This window comes from Ambystoma mexicanum, chromosome 1q, assembly GCF_040938575.1.
Source record: "Ambystoma mexicanum isolate Mex_15411 chromosome 1q, UKY_AmexF1_1, whole genome shotgun sequence".
In the NCBI taxonomy this organism is placed as follows: Eukaryota; Metazoa; Chordata; class Amphibia; order Caudata; family Ambystomatidae; genus Ambystoma; species Ambystoma mexicanum.
Window position 1 is genome coordinate 806,453,200 of NC_090922.1, and position 24,819 is coordinate 806,478,018.

A 24,819-nucleotide genomic window follows, 5' to 3' on the forward strand; every position below is an offset into this window, starting at 1 on the left:
CTAGTCATTTGTCATAGAGAGCTACTTAACCTCCGATTCCCGCTGGAACGCGTGCTTCGCGTTAAGCGGTGTAACGCGTTAAGGATTTTAATCGGGCGACACACCTTGGTCTCGGCCTAGTATGCAGCGCACAACTGAAATGCTTATCTTTTTATATTGATTCAATATTGAGATGGTACACCACTCATATCACACCCCCTTTTCAAATACCCCGGGTCACAATGGACCATGAACCAGGCTGGTTGGTAAATGCATTATTTATTTATTTATTTTAAAATTCAAAAGAAATCCTACACTTTTTAACATAGGGCAGCAATCACCAATGGGGTGATAATTACAATGGGAATGTGAGCAATGCACTGGGTTTAACTTTCATGGGGAACATATATACAGCACAGCAGATGGATTTTAAACCCCTTTCCATGTTATAAAATGACACTCGAAAATTGACAAATATTGAATGTGTGTTGAAAACCTTGAAGCAAATACAAATCATCACTAAAGCAGCAATGCAAAGACACTAAAAATCACAAAGAATGGTTTACCAGAAGCGTACTGTTCGAAAATGAGTGGCAAGTTTAAAACATGATTCAGCAAAATGACATGTGTGAAAGTTGAATTTTTTTCTATTACGGCCTTAAATTAACCAAACTGTTTTTAATAAAAATGGGTGAAATACACTGATTTGAAGTGCGTTTTTTTTTATTTTTAATTTTTTTGGTTGGGCTGTAGCTATGGATCACAGGTACAATATGGAAATTAGGTCTCTAGTTGGTAAATTGAGAGAGATATGCAAGGTAGAGTGAGGTTTGTTTTTAGGAAAATAGAGCAGTGAAAAGAGGAATCGGCTTTAAAATTTGAAAGGCAAATCTCGCTTAAACTAGATTTAATGGCTAAGAAAAGAGGAACGCCACCCGTGAATCTCAAAAGTTACGCTGCAGTTGTAACCCTTCACGCAGTGTACCCCTTTTCTTAAAGGAAAATTAATTTATTTAAACACAATATCTCTGATGACTTAGGATCTATGCAAGACAGAAATTAAGAGAAACGTGGCGCCAACACAAGAAATCAATGGCAAGGTTGCATGGATAATTCTGACAGTTTTACCAGTTAGCCGGGTAAGGATGGGATGACTTAGAGAGTGGGATAAGGACCAAGGCAAGACAAGATATACTATATACTATGGGTTCAGATGGGGTAGGGATGATATTTACAGTCCACTTTTAGTTTGGGATTTTGGACCGTCAAGGGTTCTGGTCACTACACGAAAGGGCGCCTGGCAAACAGCTGGGCAGTTCTGGTCACCGGATGGCACTGGACTGTAATGGCAATTCTGGTCACTGGATACTAAAGATCAGCTGGATGGCAGGTTTGCAGGATGCATGCAGTTAGTGGGATCAGAATGCTTCCCAAAAACACCACAGCTTTCCCTTTTGGTCATTTGGGAATTTTAGTGGGATTTCAAAATTGAGGCCTTGCTGGAACAGGATCAGCAATGCTTGGGTTTTGCAGTGGGCCCTGGAGTAGGGTCAGCAATGTTTTGGCCTGGCAGTTGGGATCTGGAATCTGGATGAATGGAACAGGTCACTGGCGCAGGAAAATCAGGAAGAGTGTGTGTGTGGGTGTGTGTCAAGAGTCTTGTCAGGGACTCTAATGCCTAATGACATCATCACAGTATATGACTGGGGCAGGCTTAACTAAACCTGCCTCTAACAAGAAGATTGGGCAATCAATGTTTGTTGCCTCCCCTGGGTTGTACCCAGTTTATGAGGTTGTATTTTATGATGGAAAAAGACTTCCCACAGACATTTTTGCCAAAAATCTGTCATATCAGTATTTACACTTTTGTATAATGGTGGCACCTTAATAAATGGCATAATCAGGTCACATATTTTATGTAAAGGACAGCCGTCCAATTCTGCAATCTGTGAGACATTATTTTGGATGGTTACTACTTTTTGATCATTTTAAGCATGAAAAGTTCGGCCTAAAATTCCATAACTTTATACATATGTGGGGTTGATCATAAGGTATGTAAGTATAAAAATTTGCATTTGGGACGTATTCTTTTCTGGTAATCTGCAATATTTTGTTACTTCTGTTCCCTATGGAGCAATGAAACCTATGCTGTCTTAAAAGAAGGGCCATCAAATTACTTCTAAACAGTGAAATATTTACATTTTTCCAATGTCCTGTGGCAGAGATAAAAGTCTTTACATTTGCATTCATACATAGTCCTTAGCACCAAATGACAATCCTTTATAAACCATATATGGTCTTAGCTGGCCAGCAAACCCCCTGAATAGCAGGGTCGCCATGGATATCTTCCTTGGAGCTCCTTGCAGAAAACACAATCACATGCGACATTCTGTTTACATCTCCTTGTCCCAGAAATCTAATTGTTAGTGAGCTCAGCAGAGACAAGATTCTTCCCCACCCTGTAATTATCCTGGGTTTGTTATTCTCTGCTGAGAGTTTTTATGATAGTCCCCTTCACCTTGGGGGAAGTTTCAGCCTGCCATGCGGAATAACTTGTTTCTTTTTAGCTTGCAAATTTAGCCCTTCTAATTGCAATATCATGGCTAAGTGCACTGGGCAGGCTACCATCATAGATCTTCTGACTATTGCGCTTAGATGTATTGGAATAGCCTGTCTATTGAGGTTAGAGGATCTATGAGGGTAGACTGTTCATTATACAGAAGATCTTTTGACACCGCTACATCAAAAACAAAGCTCCATCTGATCCTCAAGGTACGTGTTCACTTTGGTGGACATCTGCCACAGGCACAACTACCCACCCGTGTGCATCAGTATGCAGCAAGGACCTATGACAAATTCAGGTCTAGCTGGACACAATGTTACGGCTTAATACACCAGACTAAAAACGCAAAGCACAACACCTCTGGCATCGTAATGCAGTGACGACCTATGACAAAATTAGGTCTAGCTGGACACAATTCTCTTGCACCCTCCTAACCACCAAAGCACCCATCCACTTGGCTGACCTTCATGGGTAGCTTACTGGCGCTCGTACACCCCACCTAACTTCCGATCTTGGCCAAATGCACACACACCTTCTAATCAGTCGGACAATGTTCCCATACCTTGGACTTCGGTCCCGTGGTGTGTCCCCCCCTAACCCACTCCCACCAATCGCGTTGAGGCCATACTAATGCAATAACAAGATTTATAAATGACAAACCACTACTACATCTTGCATAGATGCCAGAATAATGGTGATCTGGTTGTACTAGCTCGCAGAAGAATGGTTCTCCATCCAAAATAAGTTTCAATTGTGTGTTCGTTCTACCTTCTGAATTGCTAAGAACAAATTTACAGTGCTGTTTTCATGGGGTCAATTGTGTTTTTGATTTGCTTGAAACGTATCCAGTTAAAACATTAGTGAAGGCAATGTTGTGGTCGTTTCTTACAAAAATCTTTGGAGTTTCAGTGCTGCTCAAATCTCATTGTGCTAGTTAATATGGAGAATTGGCTCCTAAAATGTTTAGTCCTATTATTTTTTTTTTTTTTTTTTTTTTGGGTGGCTCTCATTCCAAATGAAAAGTGAGCATGACCCGTGTGTGGTGTGATTGGGGTGGGTTTTGTTTTTTCTAGCTGTTGTTGCTACCCTTATAATGTAGGAACTTGGGGGTACACGTGTGGCGTAATAAAGTTATGGTTTCTTTAGGCAACATAACCGGTTGGAAACTGTTGGATCATTAGTCCCTGCTATTATGAGATTGTTATCCTTCTTCCTTAACCACAAAGTCATAAAATGTTGATACCACCTGCTCTGTCCCCTTGCAGCAATTGCATAATCCAGCAGAGGATACTGGCAGTGGTTATATTCAATATGAAATTTCCTTGCACGTGACGACTTTTGGCTTCAGTATGTAATGATAAATCTTAAATAATCTCTGCATTCTACAATGGAACACCCTCAATTTGTGACATGAAATGCAACGATGCATTGGAGTGAATTACTTTTTGTATCCTTTTCTAGGATAACCTTGCCGCCTACAGATGGTTCCTTCAGGGTATGATTTATGGAGTTAAGGTCTGATCGCTCTCTAAAGATAGGTCCGATCGCTCTCTAAAGATTATCTATGAAATGGGTTCCCTCATTTTCATTCTTTGTGTTTCATTTGCATACATGGAAGTAGAGCAGAATCATTAAGGCATTTCCTTAGATGTAGACAGTACTTAATTTTGAACCATTACAAATAAATAAAAAAATATACAATAACCATGCATGATTGTGGCTTTAAGGGGGAGCCAACCTCTTTCCTACATGCAAAATCATTGAACAAATTAGAAATTACTTTAGACATTGTAGTTGTGAAACTGCTTAATACATGTTTGATATGCTATTTGGTATTGCTAAGTTTAAACTGCATCGTATTGCAGTCCTGATTCATTTAAGATATGAACACTAGCTGTTGTAAATCGTTGAATTGGTCCGAATAGTAGTCCAATTTCACAGCAGATCTTTACCAAGAAAGTGTCCTTTGGCATTGTGTTTATTGCCTACTGCGACATGTTTCAATAAGAAGGAATATGAGAGGATGAGGAGGCTGTTCTTAAATGTACCATTTTGTGATATTGGACCATTTGTATATTCCAACCTCTTGTGTTCATGTCAGGAAAGCGATGCAATCGGCCCTTTGTGTTTCATTAATTGCGCTGCAGGCTTGTGATCCAGGCGTAACACAAAAGACACTTGGCTCCTGTGGTCAATGAGGAAGCCTGGGGAGAGACTGACATCCAAGACACTTATCACAGTGTATCCATGTCATCTCTGGCAAGGTGTATATTGTGAACTCTTGTATTCCCTGGCAGTAAATAAAAAAAAAACAATCCACACCGGGAGATGGAATTCATCACATTACAGACTTGCAATAACATCTTTGCACTCCTGCAGCCTATCCCCTTTCATCCATACATAAAAGACATACTGTCCTTTGGGAAGGAACTCAAGTGTTTTTTGTAGCACCCCAAAAATGTTTTCCTTTGTTGTTTTCTTTCGTGGTACTCTGCGCATGCGCGTCTACAGACTTTGCCTCCCCAATCCCTGCCTCTGGGCCTTGCCCTTTAGTACTTTAGTCGGCGTTTGTTGGAATCTGGCTCCGCCTCTGCGAAACCCATCTCCCGGCCTTGCCCATCAGTCCTTTTCTTCACGTGGTTGGTATCGGACGCATGCAGCACCAGGAATTTTATTTTTCTTTGTCCTCACATACCATTTTCTCTCTTTCTCTCTGGCGTGGCGGTTTCATTTTCCTCCCGCTGCTGGGTATGAAATTAAGTAGCTTGGAGCTATTTAGCTCCTGCTTCTAGCATAGTAGAGCCCGGTGAGGTTGAAACCAACAGCTACCAGGAGCTACTTTTTGCTCCTATGGCCAACTGATGCCTTCCAAACGTGTAAATGTGACATTAACTTTGAGTATTTGAGAATGTTAATAAAGATGAATTAGAACACATGTAATATACATTTAAACACAACAGTTCATACAACATGGACAAAAAGTTAAAGGAGCATGTCTGGTAGCTCCTGGATCCCCTGCATTGTTTAGGATCCACTTGGGACTAACAATAGCAGGGTTCGCTCTTGGGTTCCCTCAACCAAAGGCTAAAACTTCAACAGGTGTCATTGAGGCTTCCCCCTTGCTAAACCTTGGTGCGTTAGCTCTATTCAGAGCCCAACCTTGCAGGGTAAACATTAACAGGACCTTTGCCGAGACACGCCGCTCATCTAGGGCTAATCCTATTATTGGACAAACTGAGGTTCCCTCTTCAACGATTAATACCTCAGATACTTTACCTCAAGAGTTAGTTTTTTTGAAGGCGTTGCATCCAGTCGGGCCTACTTTCACAATATCCTATAGTCTTCTTCATCCATGTCTGGGTGCCTCTCTATACTCCTACGTCCAGTCCCCTTTCCTCCATACTTGTGTGACATTCCGTCCATCGGGACGGGTCCGGAGCCCAGCGCATCGCCCTTCAGTCCTTTTCTCAGTGTGGTCGGGGTCGGATGCACTTGCATCTTAGGGAATATTTTTCTTTTTGTTCCCTTGTCCTTCATTTTCCTGCTCCGGTTCCACAGTATTCTTTCATCTGTCTATGCCGGAGCTTCTGGGATTCGTGTCCTGTTCTTCGTGTGAACGTCGTTTTGCGAGAGCGGATCCCTACTCTCTCTGCCTGGATTGCTTAGCCCAGAACACAGGTGGGACTCGTGCATAGTCCTCCTCCATATTTACAACAGTTCATTGAAGAAAAAAGGAAGCAGCCAGTAAGTGCGTTCCTTTTTAGGCCCCCCCCAGCCAACAGACTCCTTCCCGTGGTCTTCTGGGTCTGGGATGGGCCCAAGTGGCTCTGGTACCTGCGATCTCCCTGAGATGTCTCAGAAGGGATCTAACGGCACTCCAGAGTTTCCTCTGAGGTTCCCTGCAAAGGGGCTGCCAGGACTGGATCTTCATCCGAGGTTCCGCTTTTGGGTGCTAAAGTTAAGCCCAGTACTTCTGGGGCTTTTGTCACTGGCCTCGTTCCTGAGGTTTCCAAATCTGGAAGAAAGTTTACTGAGTCTCGCCTCGAGTTTCCTGTTAAGGTGACTAAACGTACCAAAGTTAACCCAGAGGAGCCCCGTCTTGGGGCTATATCTAAGACCAGCAATATTGAGGGGCCCCCTTTGAGGGCTCTAGCTTCAGGGAGTGACCCTAAGCATTCCCACACTCAGATCTGTGGTCGAACCAATCCTGATGAGGTGTCAAAGAAGCCGGTTAAAACACCTTAAGTCTGCTAGCACCGGCTCTGCCGAAGTTCCTTGTCACAAGGCTAAAATGGAACATAAGTCCCCTGATACTCCTGTGCTGACCATGGCCTCACTGACACCTGTGACGCAGTTCACCTCAGGCATTGACAATATTGCTGCCCAACCCCGCGGTCTACATCGGCCATTTTGACTACCTCTCTCACAACGGCTGGTACCGAGGGGCCTGTTTTCGGGGCTGAGCAGCCTTTTCCACGTTTTGTGGATAATAAGAACCCATTCTGCCCTCCAATGGATTTGCGTGCTCGGTCTCCGTTGTCACACAGTCTCGCTCCCTCCTACGTCCGCTCCCTTGGTTTACGTGGATCCAGTGGCTGGAGGACCATCCTGGCAACCATCCTCTTTGCGATCCTGGTGGTATGGCCCTTCAGAGTGGCCTCTACCCCCTCCAGCACCTAGGCCTTCTTCTGAGGATGCATTTTTTGGCAAGTTTCAGACCCTTGTGCACTCTGATCCAATAAAGGCATACTTTAAGGATTTATTCAAGGAAACTTGTCCTAAGCTACCTGGACCGTCCCCTGCTCCGGCAATCCGTCTCCAGGTTACCGATAGTGCCACCTCCTCCACCACTTCCAGTGGGGACTCCTCCACTTTCACCTGTGCTAAAGACTTCTGTTGCGCAGTGAATTCTGCCCTCAGGGCCCTAGGTGCCTTGTGCTGCAGACCAGGATTCTGTTCCTGCCGCACTGGATAAAGATCAAGCGGACCAGAACAGCGACGACCCACCTCGCTCTTAGAGCCTCTCACGACCGGGTTGTGGATATGATTGCATTGCTAGACTTCCCAATACCCGATCCTCCGGCTCCACAAGAAGGGGTACCTTCTGGAGCTTTTACTCTGTCAACACAGGAGCGCACTAGCATGTTCCTTCAAAAGGATATCCTGGCTGAAGCCTGCAAGATCTTGGGAAAATCCTCATTCCGGGCAACACCTAAACAAGAAAATTGATGCTCGCTACAAGTTGCAGGTGTCTGAAGACATAGCCTTGACTGCATGTCCACTCCCCTTATCGACGGTGGTGACATCAGCAACGCTCCAGTCTAAGCCGTCCTCTACATCCTCTACTGCAGCGTCCCAGATCCTTTCGAAGGAGGACAAGCTTCTTGACGCCACTGGGAAAAACGTATTTTCCAATTCGGCTCTTCAGCTGCGTCAGGCTAATACCGAGCTCATCCTGGCAGCTGCTATTGTCAAGCTCAAGCTGTGGAAGTAGCTTGCAGAGTTTCTGGAATGTATTCCTCTTGACAAGCTCAAAGACTTTAAGGGCGGCTTATCCAATGCCAGAGTTATGGCACAGGACCTACTGAAGCCGCAGCCCATCATGTAGACACTTATGGTTGGAGTAGACCTCTCCAGCCAAGTGTGGCTGCATGCTACGAAGTTCTTGAAGGAGGTTCAGGACAAGGTGCTTGATTTTCCCTTCGAAGGTAAGGAACTATTCCACTCCTCCACTGATGAGGAACTGGCCAAAACCAAGGCAAGCACGCAAACTGCTAAGTCATCGTCAGTCCTTGCCAATACTCCATCTAAGGCAGCTCAGGGTTCGGGGTCTCAAACGAGGTCCTTCTCTGGTTTCATAGGTTTTCAGGACAGCTGTGCACACCGGGCAGATGCTCCCGCTGGTGGCCCTCGCCGCAAGCAGCAAAGGCAAGGTGGCCGGTTTTTCTCTTGGTCAACAGCCTCCTCTTCAGCAACGGGTGGTCTCCCTGACGATAATTCATCTAAATGATGTTTTTCATTGGTCGCACGAGACTCTGATGGGAGGACAAATTTCATCTCATCTGGAGGTGGGGTAGACCATCACAGAAGAGCGATGGGTTTTATCCATAGCCCGGGTGGACTTTAGCTTGCCCCCCCTACCCCAGCCTCTCACCCTCCTCTCCAGCAGACTGGGTCGCCCTCACTCAGAGCCGAGGTACAGAAACATCTAGACTGGAGCCTGTTCCCTTGCGGGAGCAAGGGGAGGGCTATTACTCCCGTCAGTTTACAGCGCCCAAACCCGACCAGGCTGGCCTGCGCACTATCCTGTTACACTCAGCTGGTCTCTGCGGAGGCGTTGGGGCACGGTTGCAGCCCTCCCGGGGGTGAGGTCGCTCAGGTCCGACTTCGCCCTTTGCGCTTATGTGGTGACTGGTGGTAATAGGGGATGCTGCTCGGGACTGCTCCTGCGTGGAGAATAGGGGGCGTTAGTATGCCAGCTTGTGCGCCTGATCCCCTTCCAGACCTCTTCTCCCAAACCGTGGGATGCGCTGTCCCTGGAAAGCTCACCTGTTGATTAGTTTTGTCGAGCACTCCGTCCTGCTGCTTCTGGCAGGGGCGCTTGTATGATCTGGACCGAGTTCCTTCACTGGTCTCTTGCACGTGGTAGTCCAGTCCTGCTGTGACTAAGCCACTATACTTCAGGTAAGTGTAAGTGTTCCTGTTTTCCTTTGTCTTTCCTCATCGGTTTATGTTGTATTGTAAAGTTTGGTGTCTTGTTTTGCTGTCCGTTCCACTTTTGATGTTTGCTCTTTTGCTTTCTTCCCTTGCAGGTGATGTTGCCGGTCCCGGCAGAAGCTGCGGAGCCCGAGACGGCAGCCGCAGGGAATGAAGAATGAAGCTGCAGCGATACAGTAAGTTAACTAGGGGGCGCATGGGGTTCAAATGCGGCGTGGCCCTAGGACGGATGTTCTAACCTTGTCCTTCTTCACAGGGTCCGAGTTCGTGGATGCGGAGTGCGGTGCTGTGGCGTCGGGATCAAGATCACTGGATGTCAGGAGATGAGTCTGCAGATGAAGCGATGAAGCACCGGTTTCCTGGAGGTGAGTATGCAGGAGAACGCCTGGTTTCAAAGGTAAGTAAACTGGTCCAAGCGGCGGTGAGCGTCACGTTGCACGGGAGTGCACAGTAACGCGAAGCACCGGCCTTCAGGATGGAGTGGCTTATATAGCTGAGCTTCTGAAGCCACACCCACCAGGTTCAGCCTGCCTGCCACATCCGATTAGTCAGCACATGAAGACCAGGCCTAGGGAGACACACCCGATGAGTCAGCACATGAGGATGTTCTCTGGAATAAAGGCTTTCAGCTCCTGGAAAGTTCTTGTAAAATTAAAGCACTCCTGCACTGTAATAAAGTGTTCCTGCTCACATCTCTATATGAGCCTGGCGCCAAAGGCGCCAGGACTGAGTGCAGCCAGGGCCCCTGTGTTTATGGGTCCCAAAGGGACATACGTGAGTCAAGTGACCCATTGCCCCATCACTAGATGGTGTGGTATTTGTGTTCTGGGTCCTGTGACCATGACCTATCCTCAACCTCTCCAATTTCAATCTCTTTCTACCCCAAGAGAAATTCAAGATGATTACACCCTGCCAGATAAAGTCCTCTCTCCGGAAGGGCGATTGGCTCAGCGTGGTAGACCTTCAGGATGCCTACATGAGTATCCTGATCTGGAGCCTGCATCGAAAATATCTGTGGTTCTCTGTGGGAATGGAACACTTCCATTAACGATTGCTACCGTTTGGTCTCAGCTCGGCTCCGCATGTCTTTACGAAGATGATGGCGGTCATCGCAGCATTCCTCAGACTGCAGGGAGTTAATGTATATCCATACTTGGACGATTGGCTCCTACACAGTCCTTGCCCACAAGCCGCAGCGGCCAATCTTCAGTCACTCCTTCAGCTCCTGTTCCATCTTGGGCTGTCGGTGAACTGGCAGAAATCATCGACGAATGTTGCTCAAGACCTGATCTTTCTGGGTTTCTGTTGGGATACCGTCCGTACCAGAGTGTTCCTGACGGAGACCAGTATTGCAGACCTTTCAACCATGTGCCAACTCTTTCTGCAGTCCTCCCACTTGTCAGCCTGGTGGTTCCAGAGACTCTGGGTCTCATGGCCTCTTGCGTGTTGGCTCTACCTCTTGCACGTCTGAAAATGAGGTGCACTCAGCTTGCTCTTCGGAGCTGCTGTCCCAGGCTACGGATTCGGACTCCACGATGATTCCAGTCCCATCCCGTATGACGGCAGATCTTCAATGGTGGTCGTCTGCCAACAACCTTTCAGCAGTGACCTTCTTCCAGGAGCCCTGCCCACAAGTAACGGTTAATACCGACTCCTCCCTTCTGGGGTGGGGAGCAACACTGCGTCACCTCGAGGTGTACGATTTGTGGACGCCCCAAGACAGGCGGTCCCATGTCTATTACCTAGACCTCCTGGCAGTTTTTCAGGCGCTCAAGGCTTTTCAACCCTCTATCACCAACAGTGTGGTTCGAATTCACACAGACAATTCCGTGGCGATGTTCTACATCAACAAACAGAGGGGCACCAAGTCTCCTGCTCTGGTGGACTTAGCTATCCAAACTTGGAATTCGGCTATCCAACACAATGCGCCTCATTATGAGGCTGGCGGTAGCCGTGTCTGTAGTACAGGCCTGGTGGCCGTGCTTGCAGTACAGGCACGGCTGTCACCGTTATTGATTTTGTTCCAGCGCCCAGAAAAGGACAATTAACGGGTCATTCTGACCTTGCCGGACCCAATAATTGCCCTTTTCTGGGCGCCGGAAAAAATGATTCCCCATTTGAGCCCCATCGGGCTCAATGAGAATGTGGAGGGTGGTGGCAATGGTACCGTTATTAACGTTAAACCTGGTGGCTGCAAGGGCACCCGCGGGCAGAACTCCTAGTATGGCGGTACGGTAGCAACAGTGCCGGTACCGATACCAGTGCCGTTGTTGCCTTACCACCATACTCGTAATGAGGCCCAATGTTTGGCTTCAAGCTGTGCACATTCCAGGTCACATCAATGTGGCCGCAGACTCCCTCAGCCTCCAATCTGCAGTGAGTTACGAGTGGGAGATGAACACTGATGATCTCACCAAGATCTTCCAGCAATGGGATGCTCCAGCGGTGGACCTCTTTGCAACCTCAACGCACTGGAAACGTTACTCTTCTAGGGATGGGCTCGGAGTGTCTTCCTTGGGGGACGCTGTCGAGATCCCTTGGGACAACATGAATGCTTACGCATTTTCTCCTTTGCCCCTAATTCATCGGTCGCTCTGGAAACTGAGGAGTGCTTTCAACTGCACTCTCCTCTTCATAGTTCCTTGGTGGCCAGCCAGGTTCTGTCAGTGTGCTCCCTGATCAGGTTTCCGCAGATTCCTGACCTCCTTCACCAGAGCAATGACCAGTTGTAGCCCCCCTGCCCACAATCCTTCAGCTTGGCAGCCTGATATCGAAGTTCCAATCAGTAGCACAGTTCAACCTCTCTGAGGATAACATGCGTATAATTCAAGCGTCATGTAAGCCCTCTGCTAGAGCTCAATACAGGAGCAAGTAGCTCCAGTTTTGTCATTGGTGTCTAGCTAAACAGCTTGATCCCAGACAGGCTTTTATTGACTGTCTTGTCTTTTTTATCTGACCTTGCAGCCTCTGGCATCCATGTCTTATCATGCAGGACATACTTATCCGCCATTGCGGCTTATCTGTCCACAGACAGTTGTTCTTTTTCACTGGCAAACCCAGTCATCAAGAGACATTTTGCAGGTGGTCTTTGTCTTTTTCCTGCCGTTTCAGGCCCCTCATCCCAAATGGGATCTGAATATGGTCCTCATTGCCTTATGTCCTAAAACATTTGAACCTATAACCACTATCAAGCTCAAGTACCTTTTCTTGGAAGGTGGCCTTTTTGAATGTCATAACATCTGCAAGACGGATAGGTGAGCTTCAAGCTCTCTGTCGAACATCCATTCTTCTTTTTCTATGGATTTCATTAACATTTTAATAAAAAACAGGCACACAATCGGCATCCAGTGCCAACGATCCCCTGAACCCTTCCCTCCCTCCGTGCATGTGTATCCCATATAATAGTGGCCAAGTTCACAGTTCTTATCAATGAGAGGTCAGAGCATAAGGTAGCGTTACCATTGAGACCCCTCCAAGACCTTGCACAATCCGATCATTCACATCTCAGCGTCGTTCAATGGCGACCCTGCATCTTCGACATTAGGTTGTTGAAGCAGATAGTGTGTGTACGCATCCCACATGCTTATCATTACACTGTTGTCGGTTCATTGATCCCCCCCCCAACCATTTTCCATGTTTATACAGTACATGACGTCATCTTTCTATTGAGAGATTTTGGGGCTCCATTGAAACCCCCCCCCTGAGTCCCATTCCCCCACCCCCCTGCATCGCCACCCTCCGTTTAGCTAATATGAGGAGCAACCCGGTCACTTTCCTAGTGCATTTGGGAACCACCTTAGTGTTACCTAGTAATCACACCAGTGTGTCAAGATCTATCATCTGGCCTACAATCCCACCAATCGTGTCAAACACCTGTTCCTAGAAATGTCGTACCCCCGGGCAATTCCACGCTACGTGGAGGAAATTAGCTGTTCGAAGTAACATCTGTTGCATCTTCCCGAGGTATCCGGGAAGTATTCCTTGAGCTTAGAAGGTGTATAATGAAATTGATGTATATACTTAAAGTGAATCTATTTGAACCTGGCGTTAATGGCACCTTTTCTGGTACCTTCACAGCAGTACTTCCACATTTCTTCTGGGATTTCCCGCCCTAGCGTTCTTTCCCATTTCTCCCTTGGTGTCGACCTGGTTATACACCTATCTAATGCCCCATCAGACCCCTGACCAATTTATCCAGGATGGGGGAGATCTGTGGTTGTTCTGGGAACGTGCCAAACACTAGGCACAGGCTCACCTTAAAACTGAAGTACAAAAATATGTCCAGGGTCGGACAGCATCCCCTTTGCTCTCAACTCGTCGAGTGTTACGAACTTCCCATCTGGAAAGAACTCACCAAAGTGTGTATTCCCAACTTTTTCAACATATTCACAAACCCCACTTTGCTCGTAATCTGGATCCCTGATCTGTGTATTACTGGGAGTTGGGGTGAATAGAGTACCTCCGCCCCTCTTTTTGTGTTCTAGTCTAGCCCAGGCTTTACAGGTCACCTCCACTAAGTTCCGGGCACGTAGTGTTCTGTCCGGAGTAGTCAGAATAATTGACCTGGGTATATTTGGTGCGGCTACCGCTCTCCACTTCTACATGACCCCAAACCCCTTGCATCTCATACTGATATGCAAGAAACCCTGCTTTTGCCACATCGTAGTATGCCTCAAATTCGAGCAGGGCTAATCCACCCTCGTGTATGGGTGCTATCATTTTGTCCCAGGACACTCTGGCCGATTTACCAGCCCATATAAATTGTAAGACAGCAGTTTTCAGACCACGGAAGTAGTATCCCGAAACAGCTATTGGGGCATTTAGGAAGATATAAAGAAACCTAGGAAGCAGCGTCATTTTGACAATAGATACCCAGTCGTATAGATTCAAAGTGAGGTACCTCCATCTCAGCATGGCCTCTCGAGCCTGATCCAGAACCCTCGGGTAGTTACTATGATGGACTACGGCCTGATCCCTGGCAACCATTGGAACCCCCAGCCATCATGGTATTGGGCGACCTTTTCCGTCAATGAGAAGACCACTGACTTAGAAGTATTTACCTTCAACCCTGACACCTCCCCAAACCCCTGGAATTCCCTTATATCTGGATCTAGGTTCTCCCTGGGGTCTTTAATGAACAAATTCATATCGTCAGCATATAATGATATTACTACCGTATGGTTATATAATTGAATTCCCCGGGGTAAATGTGAGTCCCTGACCTTTCCAGCAAACTGTTTCATCGCAAGGGCGAAGAGCAGTGGTGACAGAGGGCACCCCTGTCGTGTCTCTCTCCAATGGGATAGTCGGTGTAAGTTGGCCATTCACTCTCACCCTGGCTGTCGGCTGCAAGTATAGTAATCGGACCATGGTGATGTAGTGGCCCCCCATCCCCATGCGTCGCAGCACAGTGAATAAGAACGGCCATTCGACCGAATCAAACGCTTTAGTGGCGTCCAATAGTGCCACCACAAGTGCCTCTTCGGGGGGCACTGCTGCCATCAGCCCACACATCCTTCGTAGTCCATATGAGGTGGATCTTCCCTGGATGAAGCCTGCTTGGTCTGCCGCCATCATAGTCTGGATCATGGACGACAGTCGAGACACAAGGATCTTCGCTAAAATGTTTGTTTATTAATGAGATTGGACGATATGAGGAGCAATCGTTTCCAGGATTGTCTGGCTTATGTAACACCACCACCATCGCCTCTCTCAGCGAGTCTGGTAGGAGTCCTGTTTCTAAACTATGTTGAAACATCCCAAGTAGATGTGGCGCCAGTTTGTCTGCATAGTGTTTATAGAACTCTGCTGTAAACCCGTGGGGTCCTGGCGATTTCCCACTTGTCAGGGATTTAATAGCATCCCAAATCTCTCCCAGTGCTAGCGGGTGACCCAGCTGTTCTCGTTGGTCGTCAGTCCACCAATGCAGGGCCACCTGGTTAAGATATTCGTCGATGTCTGCCTGAGTTGCGTTTATTTGTGTCGAATAGAGATGGCTATAAAACCTGAAGAATTGACAGACTATCTCTGTGTGCTCAAACCTATCATTCCCCTGTTTGTCTGCTACATCTCGGATTCTACCATTCAAATCGTCCATCTTGGCTGCCCTGGCTAGCACGCGACCAGGTCTATTCCCCTCCCCATATTGACAAATATTACTCATATGGCCCATATATCTGACCTCTCTGAGTGCCAGTATTTGAAATTTTCCATTTGCTTCAGAATCTCAGCCTGTACTTGGTCTTTGGGGGTTGGATTTGTTGCCTGAAGCTTTCGTATGATGCTCTCTATACTTGCCATCTCCCCCCTGAATTGCTTAAGGATCCCTGCCTCTCTGGATATGCATTTGCCCCTTATCACACATTTAAGGCTTTCCCATAATATCCCAGCAGACTCCACAGATCCCACATTCAGTTTGAGGAAAGTGTCAATAGCCTCTGTTAAGCCTTCGCTGAAGACCGTGTAAGATGGGCCCTCACTCTTGAACCGCCACGGGAGTGCCCCTCTCGCACGTTCCTCCAGACTCCCCTCTATTATGACTCTGGCGTGATCCGAGAGAGTGCAGGCTAGACTCTTTACCTCGCTAACCCGGCCTAATAGTGATTGCAAAACCAAAAAATAATCCAACCTTGATGCCGAGTTGTGAGGGGCAGAGTGACAGGTAAACTGCCGCGCCATTGGGTTCCTCACTCTCCACACATCAGCAATATCTCATAAAAGGGTAATGTCCTGAAACCGGCTAGTCCCTTTGTTGCCTACTGCTTGATTTCCCCCTGTCCTGTCTACTTCAGGTTGCATCACTGCATTGAAATCGTCAGCTCAGACCACCTCCCCAGTCGTTAACTCCCCTAACTGCTGGTCTACCTAATCTGGTGTACTCACTGCATCTTGATTGGGCCTGTAGTTGATCAGTGTACATTTGCCCTTGAATGGTGCCTTGCACAATGCGGCCCCAACCTTATATGTATTAAAGTGCCCACTCCCCTAGCGTACAAAGAATATGATAAGTACCTGTGATATCCCCAGGGCCTCCCAAAGGTGGACTCTGTGTCTGGTGTCTGGCGAGTCTCCTGTAGGAATGCTACCCCAACCTGATGCATTTTACTCTAACTTATCAGCTGATGTCTACTACCAACCCACAAATCAACACACAGCTTTCGCGTGAGGGGCTGCTAGAAGCCCAGCCACCCTTCGCACCACTGAGTGTCATGCTCCTCCCCTCCCCCATCCCAACACTCAAACAATTGGGCGCAGGTGCTGTGCAGTGTTAAAGGATATGCATCAGTGAGAACACATGTACGCGTTGTTTCCCCGTTGTCTGGGCCATCTCGACTGCATTTCCAAGAAGGCAGTGGCTTCCTCCGGGGTATGAAATAAGACAGCCCGTCCCTCATGCTCTATCCGAACCTTTTCTGGGAACATCATGGCGTTGCGGATCCCTCTGTCTCTGTTATTTCTTCACCTCCACATATGTTCTACTGGCTGCTTGGACTTTATCTGAGAAGTCGGGGAAGAGCTTGATGATGGCACCCTGGGGAAGAGCTTGATGATGGCACCCTTGTAAGTTACTGTCCCATTTTCTCTGGCCTTGCGGAGGACGGTATCCCTGTCACTGTAAGTTAACATCCGAGCAATGATTGGTCGGGGGCGGGGGCGCTTCCGAAATTGGCCTCTTTCCGTTGGGCACCCAATGCGCTCTTTCACCAATATATATACTGCTGAGAAGTCCTCGGGGCATAGTGCCTCCCGCAACATGTCCACCACCAGAAGCTACATGTTCTTCTGTTCCACAGTCATGGGTACTCCGATAATTCGCAGGTTATTCCTTCTGGAGCGTGATTCTAAGTCGTCCTGTTTATCTGTTAATTCTTTCAGCGCCCTTTTCACGAGTGTCATGTCCCTGACCAGTGAGGTAGATTCATCTTCCACAGTTGACACTCTTCCCTCCACTTCGTCCAGTCAATCACCATGTTTGTCTATGCAGACCTGCATGTGATCCACTTTGCTGGTAAACTTGTCCGATTTCCCGTCCTAGGATTGGATGCTGGTCTGCAGCTGGTTGAACATCGTTTTTATGTCCTGGAAGACCCCTGATGGATTCAGCACAGCAGCCAGCGGCTGCACTTCTGGGCATTTCTCCATTGGCTTATTGTGTTTCGCCTGAGATGGGGTGTTGAAATGCAGCTTGGATTGTTGCTGCCTACTTCCCTGCCTGCCTACCGCCCTTGCCGGATTTGGACATTCTCCTTGTGCCTGGGGATGACCTCCGTTGCGTGCGCTAACTTGATCCGGGTGTATTCCCTCGTGGTTAATAATGCCTCAGTGTTTTCCCTGTACTGCCGCCTGACAGCCCTCTGAGTTTGATGAAGATTACACTGCGTTGGAGTCCGGGGCGCCAGATGTATGTGGGGTATCCACTCCCCTCTTACTGCAGCTAGGTGCACCAGGTGAATCGTGGGGTGCACCTGTGCAGTGCGGGTATTCAGTTCTGGCCGTGCACGTTACCAGGGCCGTCCGTTCCAGACTCTCGAGCGGCATCTGGGGCATCCCCTATCTCTGTGGCCTGTAATTGGTGTCTTCTCGGGGGGCGAGGCACATTGACTCACTCACCAGTTTTGCTGTGTTGTTCGCTTGCTGTAGATAGTGGTCACCCTCAGGGTCAGGACATCCGCCCATGAACTGCAGTAGCCCCCCCCCTCCCAAACCTGACCAGCCTTTAATGTCCGGCCTTGGTCAGAGCCGGAGATGTCGTGTCGGCTCCACCTCAAGCTTCGTCGACTTCTCCCAGCTCGGGTAGCCGTCAAGCACAACTCGCTCATGGGGGATTGGCTGGTCTTCTCAGCAGGCTTTTGGTCCGATCTTCCCCTGGAGGTGAAGGGTTGTGATGTGTGCACAGAGCCAGTTGTGACACAAAATGGAGTAGGGCTCAGTCAGTTGGTTATAGCCCCCATTATAGGCATTGTGCTCCTAATTTGCCACTTTTTCCAGTCAGCCTATCTTGGGTCTGTTCTGCCGTAGCGTCAGCAGCGTGCCTCCTTCCTCTGTCCTCTGGGACTCTTAAATGTGGGGTGCCCCACCAATGTTTTCCATGTGGCGATTCCCTCCAGGATTGGGCAATGATACCCGAGGTGGTTGCACCCGGGCCACTCTTCCTAAGTGTGAGGGGTCCTTAGGCCAACGCTGCCCAGGGTGCATTGCCCCTGACCTCCAAATTGTCCGTTAGTGATATGGACCAGGACCGCGTGGGGCCTTGATAACTCCTGGTTGTCCTTGCTGATGGGAAGGGGCCGCGCAGCAACCAGCGAATGGTCGCGCCTCACCTTCTTCTTTCTGCCCGCTCGGGAAGCGCTCCTTCTGCGCTGCTGCGGCTCAGGCGCAGCCTACTGTTCGTGGTATGCACGCCGTCTTCCTTCGTCCCTCTCCGGGTGGTCCAAGTTCTGGCTGCCTGGTTTGTGTGCTCCGTGATGTTCCCCGCAAGCCGGATTATGCTGCTGGCACTCTGTTAAGATGGATTTCTGAACTCTGACCTGGCGGGCAGAGGTTCAGAAGGCCAGCCTAGTTTCTTGGAACAGGATAACCTTCTGGACAAGCCAGACCAATCAAGGTAGCTACGCCGGAAGTCAAGACTAGGTCTCCGGAGGGGGTGAGGGTGACTGAAAGACCTCAATTAGCACATAGAGCAAAGGACACTTACAAATCACTCCCAGTCAGGTGTAGATATATTAAAAATACAAATACATTTGTTTCAAGGCATTTGAGTTTCAACACACAAATCAAAACACAGCCGTACTTTTAAGCCAACACAATCCTATCTAAATACACATATACAAGACCAATAGGGTCTAAAGGGTTAATGCACGGAATGGGTCCACAACCTAAAAGGGGAAGGAAACAGGCAGTACAAATAGTCTTTAGTCCCTTCTGCATCCAACACACTCCTAAATAAGAAGCAGTCCAATCCCTAAGAAGAGTGGAGCCTATTGCTCAAATGTACTTGCACTGCTGGTGCATGCAGTAATGCAGATGGGCAAAACGGGATCTCTTCAAGGGTCTGTAGCAGCTAAGGAAGGTGGATGAGGTGATGAAGAATAGGTTCCCACTATTAGAGGAGAGCCTCCACTTGAGGGCTGAGTCGATTCCAAGAGTTGGGAATAGTTTGCTAGTTCGCACTTGCAGTGGAAAGGATAGGGGTCCTCAGGAGCCACTTGTGCGTAAAAATGGATGGATGCGCTAGGTGCCACCAGTTAGGGTTGCGATTACTCACCGAGCCCCGGCGCACTCCGGACCAAACTTCGGCAGTCTAGTCCACTTCGGTTCCAGGTTCAAATCAAGCAATCTCACGGCTCTGCAGCATTCAGTGACAAAGTTACAGTGTTGATTTCCCTATGGGACAGTGGCGTTTTCTCCGCTCCTAGTGGATGGATCAGGCCAGTTCCGCTGTAGCAGGCTTCAGGGCACAGAGGACCACAGCTGCAATGAACTTGCAAAGTTCGTCACCGCGGCTGGGCGACACAGCAACCGCGTAATCTCTGGTTCGGGTACACTCGCTTTACTCCAGACCTGGGAATGCCAAGTGTACGTAATTCGGTGTGAGAGTGCCGTGAACGGAGAGCTTGCAATGTGCCAAGTTTCAAGGGCCTCCTCGAAACGGCGGCGGTATCAGAGCCCAATGTTTGCGCAAGCTGGTCAGTCCCCTGGATGGCCCAGAGACACCTCTGAAAAGACTTACTTAGGTTAAGATCAAGGTGCCGAGAATAGTAGGTCCCACTATTCCGATGGGTCGAAGTGCATTCACAGACCTCCTAGGACGATCAGATGCAGAGGGGTCCAGCAGGACGACAGCGGGCTCAGGGTGCCAAACCTTCCATCGGGTCACCAGCGCTTCCTCAGCTTCTTAGTTTCAGGATACTTGGATCCTATCCTTTGTTCAGTGAGAACTCCAGAGATCGACATGGTATGGGTGTTTAGGGCCTTCTCTTATCCAGAATCTCCTTCGCGCCAAAACGAAGAGGACCCAATGGGAGATCTGCTCACATACAGGCATACCATACGTGGACCAATCATGGACCACCGTGGTCCCAGGCATTCACAGCACTCCAGATTCTCTGGCACCCAGGATGTGTATTGGAACCAGACGTTCCAGCCTACATCCTGGGGGCGCGCACACAAGGCATGCAGAAGCCTGCGTAAGCTTGGCGCTTCGCAGGAAAATGCATGCCCAAATAAGGACTGACCCCGGTCGGCTCGGCCTGGGGAAGGGGCAAGATGGCTGAAGGACAGGACAAAGGACCTTGTGGCATGGCCATTTTGGAGCCAGGCCACCTGACCGTGTCAAAAGTGGTAATCGCGGTTTACCTGGCAAGAAGGGTTAAAAATATGCAAAATGATAAGCTGCCACAAGCCCTGTCCGAGGCACATCTGCCCTTCTAAAAAATCCTTCGAGAGTATCTAGGGCCTTTGGAAATGACTAGACCCAAGTGCACTGTACTGTAAGGTACATTGTACACTTCTTACATGTTGCAGAAAAGTTGCAACATGGACAAGGACTAAGGGAAGCAAAGTCTCCCAGTACTGACTGTCTTTAAGGGCATGTCAGTTTCCCCATTAAAAGTGAGCGAAAAGCCCAGGGCAGCAGAAGGCTGTGCTCCTCTGGTAAAGTCAGATTATGGTGTTCAGACATCAGCAGAAAGTTGTGGGGGGGGTTCACAAATGGAGGGAAAATTACACGATATGGAAATCTTTCCTAACATTTGCCCCTCCCAGACCAAGGACCGGGAGAATTAATCCACTCCTGGATGAGTCTCAAATTCAGGTCAGTTAAACATTCTGGACAACTCCTCAGCATCGCTATGTTGGTCAGCTGGCCTATGCTCAATGGTGACGTCAAAGCCTTGCAGACTTATGGACCACCTGAGTAACTTTGGATTATCTCCCTTCATGTTCATTAGCCACTTTAAGGGCTTATGGTCAGTGTACAGTGAAGTGGGTCCCCTAGAGGTAGGGCCTCGGCTTCATTAGGGCCCACACAACAGAGAACATTATTTCTCTACTATGGACCATCTGAGCTCTCTGGCCTTAAACTGTCGACTAATGAAGCCAATAGGAGGTTCCTTACCCTTCTCATCTACTTGTGATAGTACAGCTCCTATCCCTGTGTCAGAGGCATCTACCTGCACAATAAAGGGTCTTTGGTAATCAGGGGCCCTGAGAACAGGGGCCTGGCACAGGGAGTCTTTTAAGCCATTTAAGGCCTTCCCACGCTCTTCAGACCAAGTTACCTTCTTGGGTTTCTTTGGAGTAGTGAGAGCAGTCAGAGGGGCAGCTATGGTACCATAGTCTGCCATGAAATTCCAGTAGTACCTAGTGATCCCTAAGAAGGCTCTCACTTGGGTCTGTGTAGTGGGGGTAGGCCAGTCTTGTACTGCTTGTACTTTACTGGGTAGAGGCTGTATCCTCCCACCTACTTCATGTCCAAGGTAGACCACTGATCCATGTCCAATCTGGCACTTGCTGGCCTTTATGGTCAAGTGGGCCTTCTGAAGAACCTGCAACACAATCTTGAGGTGCTTCACATAATCCTCCCCGGTGGCACTGAAAACTGCTATATCATCCAGATATGGTAGACAGAATTCACCCAACCCATTAAGGACATGATTCCCACGCTTCTGGAAAGTGGCAGGGGCATTCCTCAAACCAAAAGGCATTACCCTGAGCTGGTAAAGACCCTCTGGTGTTGAGAAAGCTGTCTTCTCCTTGGCATGTTCTTCAAGGGCTATTTGCCAATAGCTGTACCGCTCACCTGGTATCCACGGGGACGTCACTCAGCCTGTTCTGACCTCTTACGACCTCAAACCCTTCCCTGGAGGCTATTCGACTGGAGACTGGGCCTGAAACACAGGATTGGTAGAGTTTAACTCCCTATTGTCTCTGTGTGCTTGAACCCCTTCTTCCCGGGGGTCCAACCCTTCCCTTTGATCCACAGCTCACCTTGTTTTCTTGGATAGTGTGCTCTCCGTCCTGCTTTCATCGCATGGGCGCGTTGATTGATGCGGGCTCGTTGCTGCCTAGTTACTTCACTGGCAAGAGTCCGACAGGTAAGTATGAGTCTTTTGAACAGTTCTCCAACTTCATTCCTTTCCTTCCTTAGATGATAGCCGGCGTCCGGGGATGGCGCCATGCTGCTGAGATGAGTAGCGCTGAAGGTGAGTGAGAGCGCGATTCACCCCTTTCGTATTTGCATTGAACTGAGTTATTTTTCTGTCTTTTAGGTGCCGCGACGGTTTCAGCATGGATGCTGGTAATGCAGAACAAATGCAGTGGGTAAGCGCGGTATGCGACGCCCCTAGATGTTTCCACGCTAACCTGGAGTGTCTTTTCCCTCTTGCAGATGGATGAGAAGTTCCAGAGACAGAGTTCCCCCAGAGCGGCTGGGATTCAGGTAAGCGCTTGAAGCTCGTACAGTATTTAAAAAAATAAGCGAAAAATAAGATTTGCAGAATGCTTACTAATGCCTTTTTTCTGTTCTTTTCCATTTTCCTTAGGAAGTGGCGTGCCGGGATGGGAATGACACCGCCGAAGATGCCCGCAGAACAGAAGGAGCATTGACTGATTGGCAGAAGCGCCGCAAGGTAAGGCTGTTCCTAACAGTGTTCTTGCAGGAGCTGAGCGCAGAAGAAAGATGCATGCCTACTGGAGAACGATCCGAACACGGTGAGTGTCACGCTGCAGGTGCAGAAAACGCAAAGCCTGTTTCTCAGCCTGGGTGTAGCTTAAATAGTCTCTGGGTATCCAAGGTGTCTCCGGGCTGAACCACACCCAAAAGACTAGACCGCACATGCAGTTCGGGGAACCGAAATATGTGGGGGCATCCATCTTGTCCCCATCCATGCACTACAAATCCAATCCCCAATGTTATCCTATGGGAGTGAGTGAGTCTGGTGCCACAAGCGCCAAGTATGACTCCAAGTGGGTCTTTGGAGGGATGGAGAGGCCCTTGAGGGCCATGTAGGTGATCGTGGCCTGGCTCTAGCCTGACATCTTGGAGGGCTGGGAAAATGAGGGGCAGGAATCATGACAATAGCCTGCAGTGAGGTCAAATGTGCTGAGGTATTTGGAGGCACCCAAAGTATCCACCAGCTCATCTTTTCTAGGCAAGGGATGTGCATCTGTCCTGGTGACAGCATTCAGAGCCCTGTAATCCACACAGAACCTCAGTTCAGAGGTGCCTGCCTTTGGAACCAAAACCACAGGGCTGGACCAAGGACTACTAGAGTGTTCAATCACCCCAAAATCCAACATTTTGTTGACCTCAGTCTTAATGTAAGACCTTACTTTCTCTGACATCCTGGATCCCCTACTTTTGGTAGGTGTAATGATCCCAGTCAGTGAGTATAGTCTTCATTCAGACATTCAGGCTAGGCAGAGCACATTATATCAATCAGCAGGTCAAAGGTGGGTGTTAGCCTGGTACACATGGCATTTACAACATTCATAGCATCTACTTCTATAGACTTCCGTGGTGTTCAATAGTAATTTTATACACTTAAGATGTCCGCCAGCAAAACCCATTTACAAGTAGCAGCACGATTCTATTCATATTCGCAGAGGGAGCTACTTAAGCCCTGCCTCCGCTGGAACGTGCGCTTCGCATCTGCTCCTCTGACAGCGGTGTTAGGCTACCGGCGTTTCTCCTCACAGAACCTAAGAAACAGAAGATAATGGAGACATTAGTTTTACGAAAAGCTACAGAGTATTATAGTTCACAGAAGAGTCTTAAGAAGTTATCTCAGACGCTGTTATATTCATGTAAGAATGTTTATTCTCTCGCCGCATCTCCTCAGTCAGAAGTTTCACTCACCGCTGCGGCATCTTCAGTCCGCAGTTTTGGCTCGCTGTTGCACCATCTTAAATCAGAAGTTTCACTTGCCGCCGCAGCATCTTCAGTCAGCGGTTTTCGTTCGCAGTCGCAGCATCTTCAGTCAGAAGTTTCATCCACAGCCACTGCATCTTCCGAAGGTTTTTTTTCCTCAGCTTTCAGAAAACCTGCAGACAACACAAGAGGTATTTAATTAAAAACTAACTTAGCAGTTTTAAAGAGAAGACGTTTTATAAGCGTTTACGTCCCTGAAGGTTCTTCAAGTTTTCACCTTACAGTTGTTACTGCGCTCCACCTTGAAAGCTGCAGTTACTCTGTATTGGCAAACTTACGTTTAAACGTTTTCTCATCCTGAGTAACTCTGCAGCCATCCGCAGCCATAATTCTTTCCTCCAAATTCCTAGAACCTGCGAAGAAGAGGAAAAGACAAAAGTAATTAGTAAGAGAGATCTCTCCAATGTAGGAATCCTTTCAAGCCCTTAAAGACTACAGTATTTGCATCTGCTTACTTAAGACTCATTCTTAAAAGAATAGACTTTTCAAGGCAAGAAGCAATAGAGTTCTTCAGCATCCCAAGTTGCCATTGCTTCTCCATCTCAACGCGCTCCCGTAGAAAAAAACAGGATGGAGAGCTCCACAATAATAAAACACAGGTGAGAAGGGAATTCAGCACTAAAGTTAGAAG

General features: G+C 48.2%; 1 protein-coding gene across 1 annotated transcript in view; it reads left to right on the forward strand.

Moving 5' to 3' along the window:
• SHCBP1L (SHC binding and spindle associated 1 like) overlaps nucleotides 1-24,819 on the forward strand; it is a 1,561,452-nt gene that overhangs the window by 14,752 nt on the left and 1,521,881 nt on the right. The window lies entirely within an intron of this gene.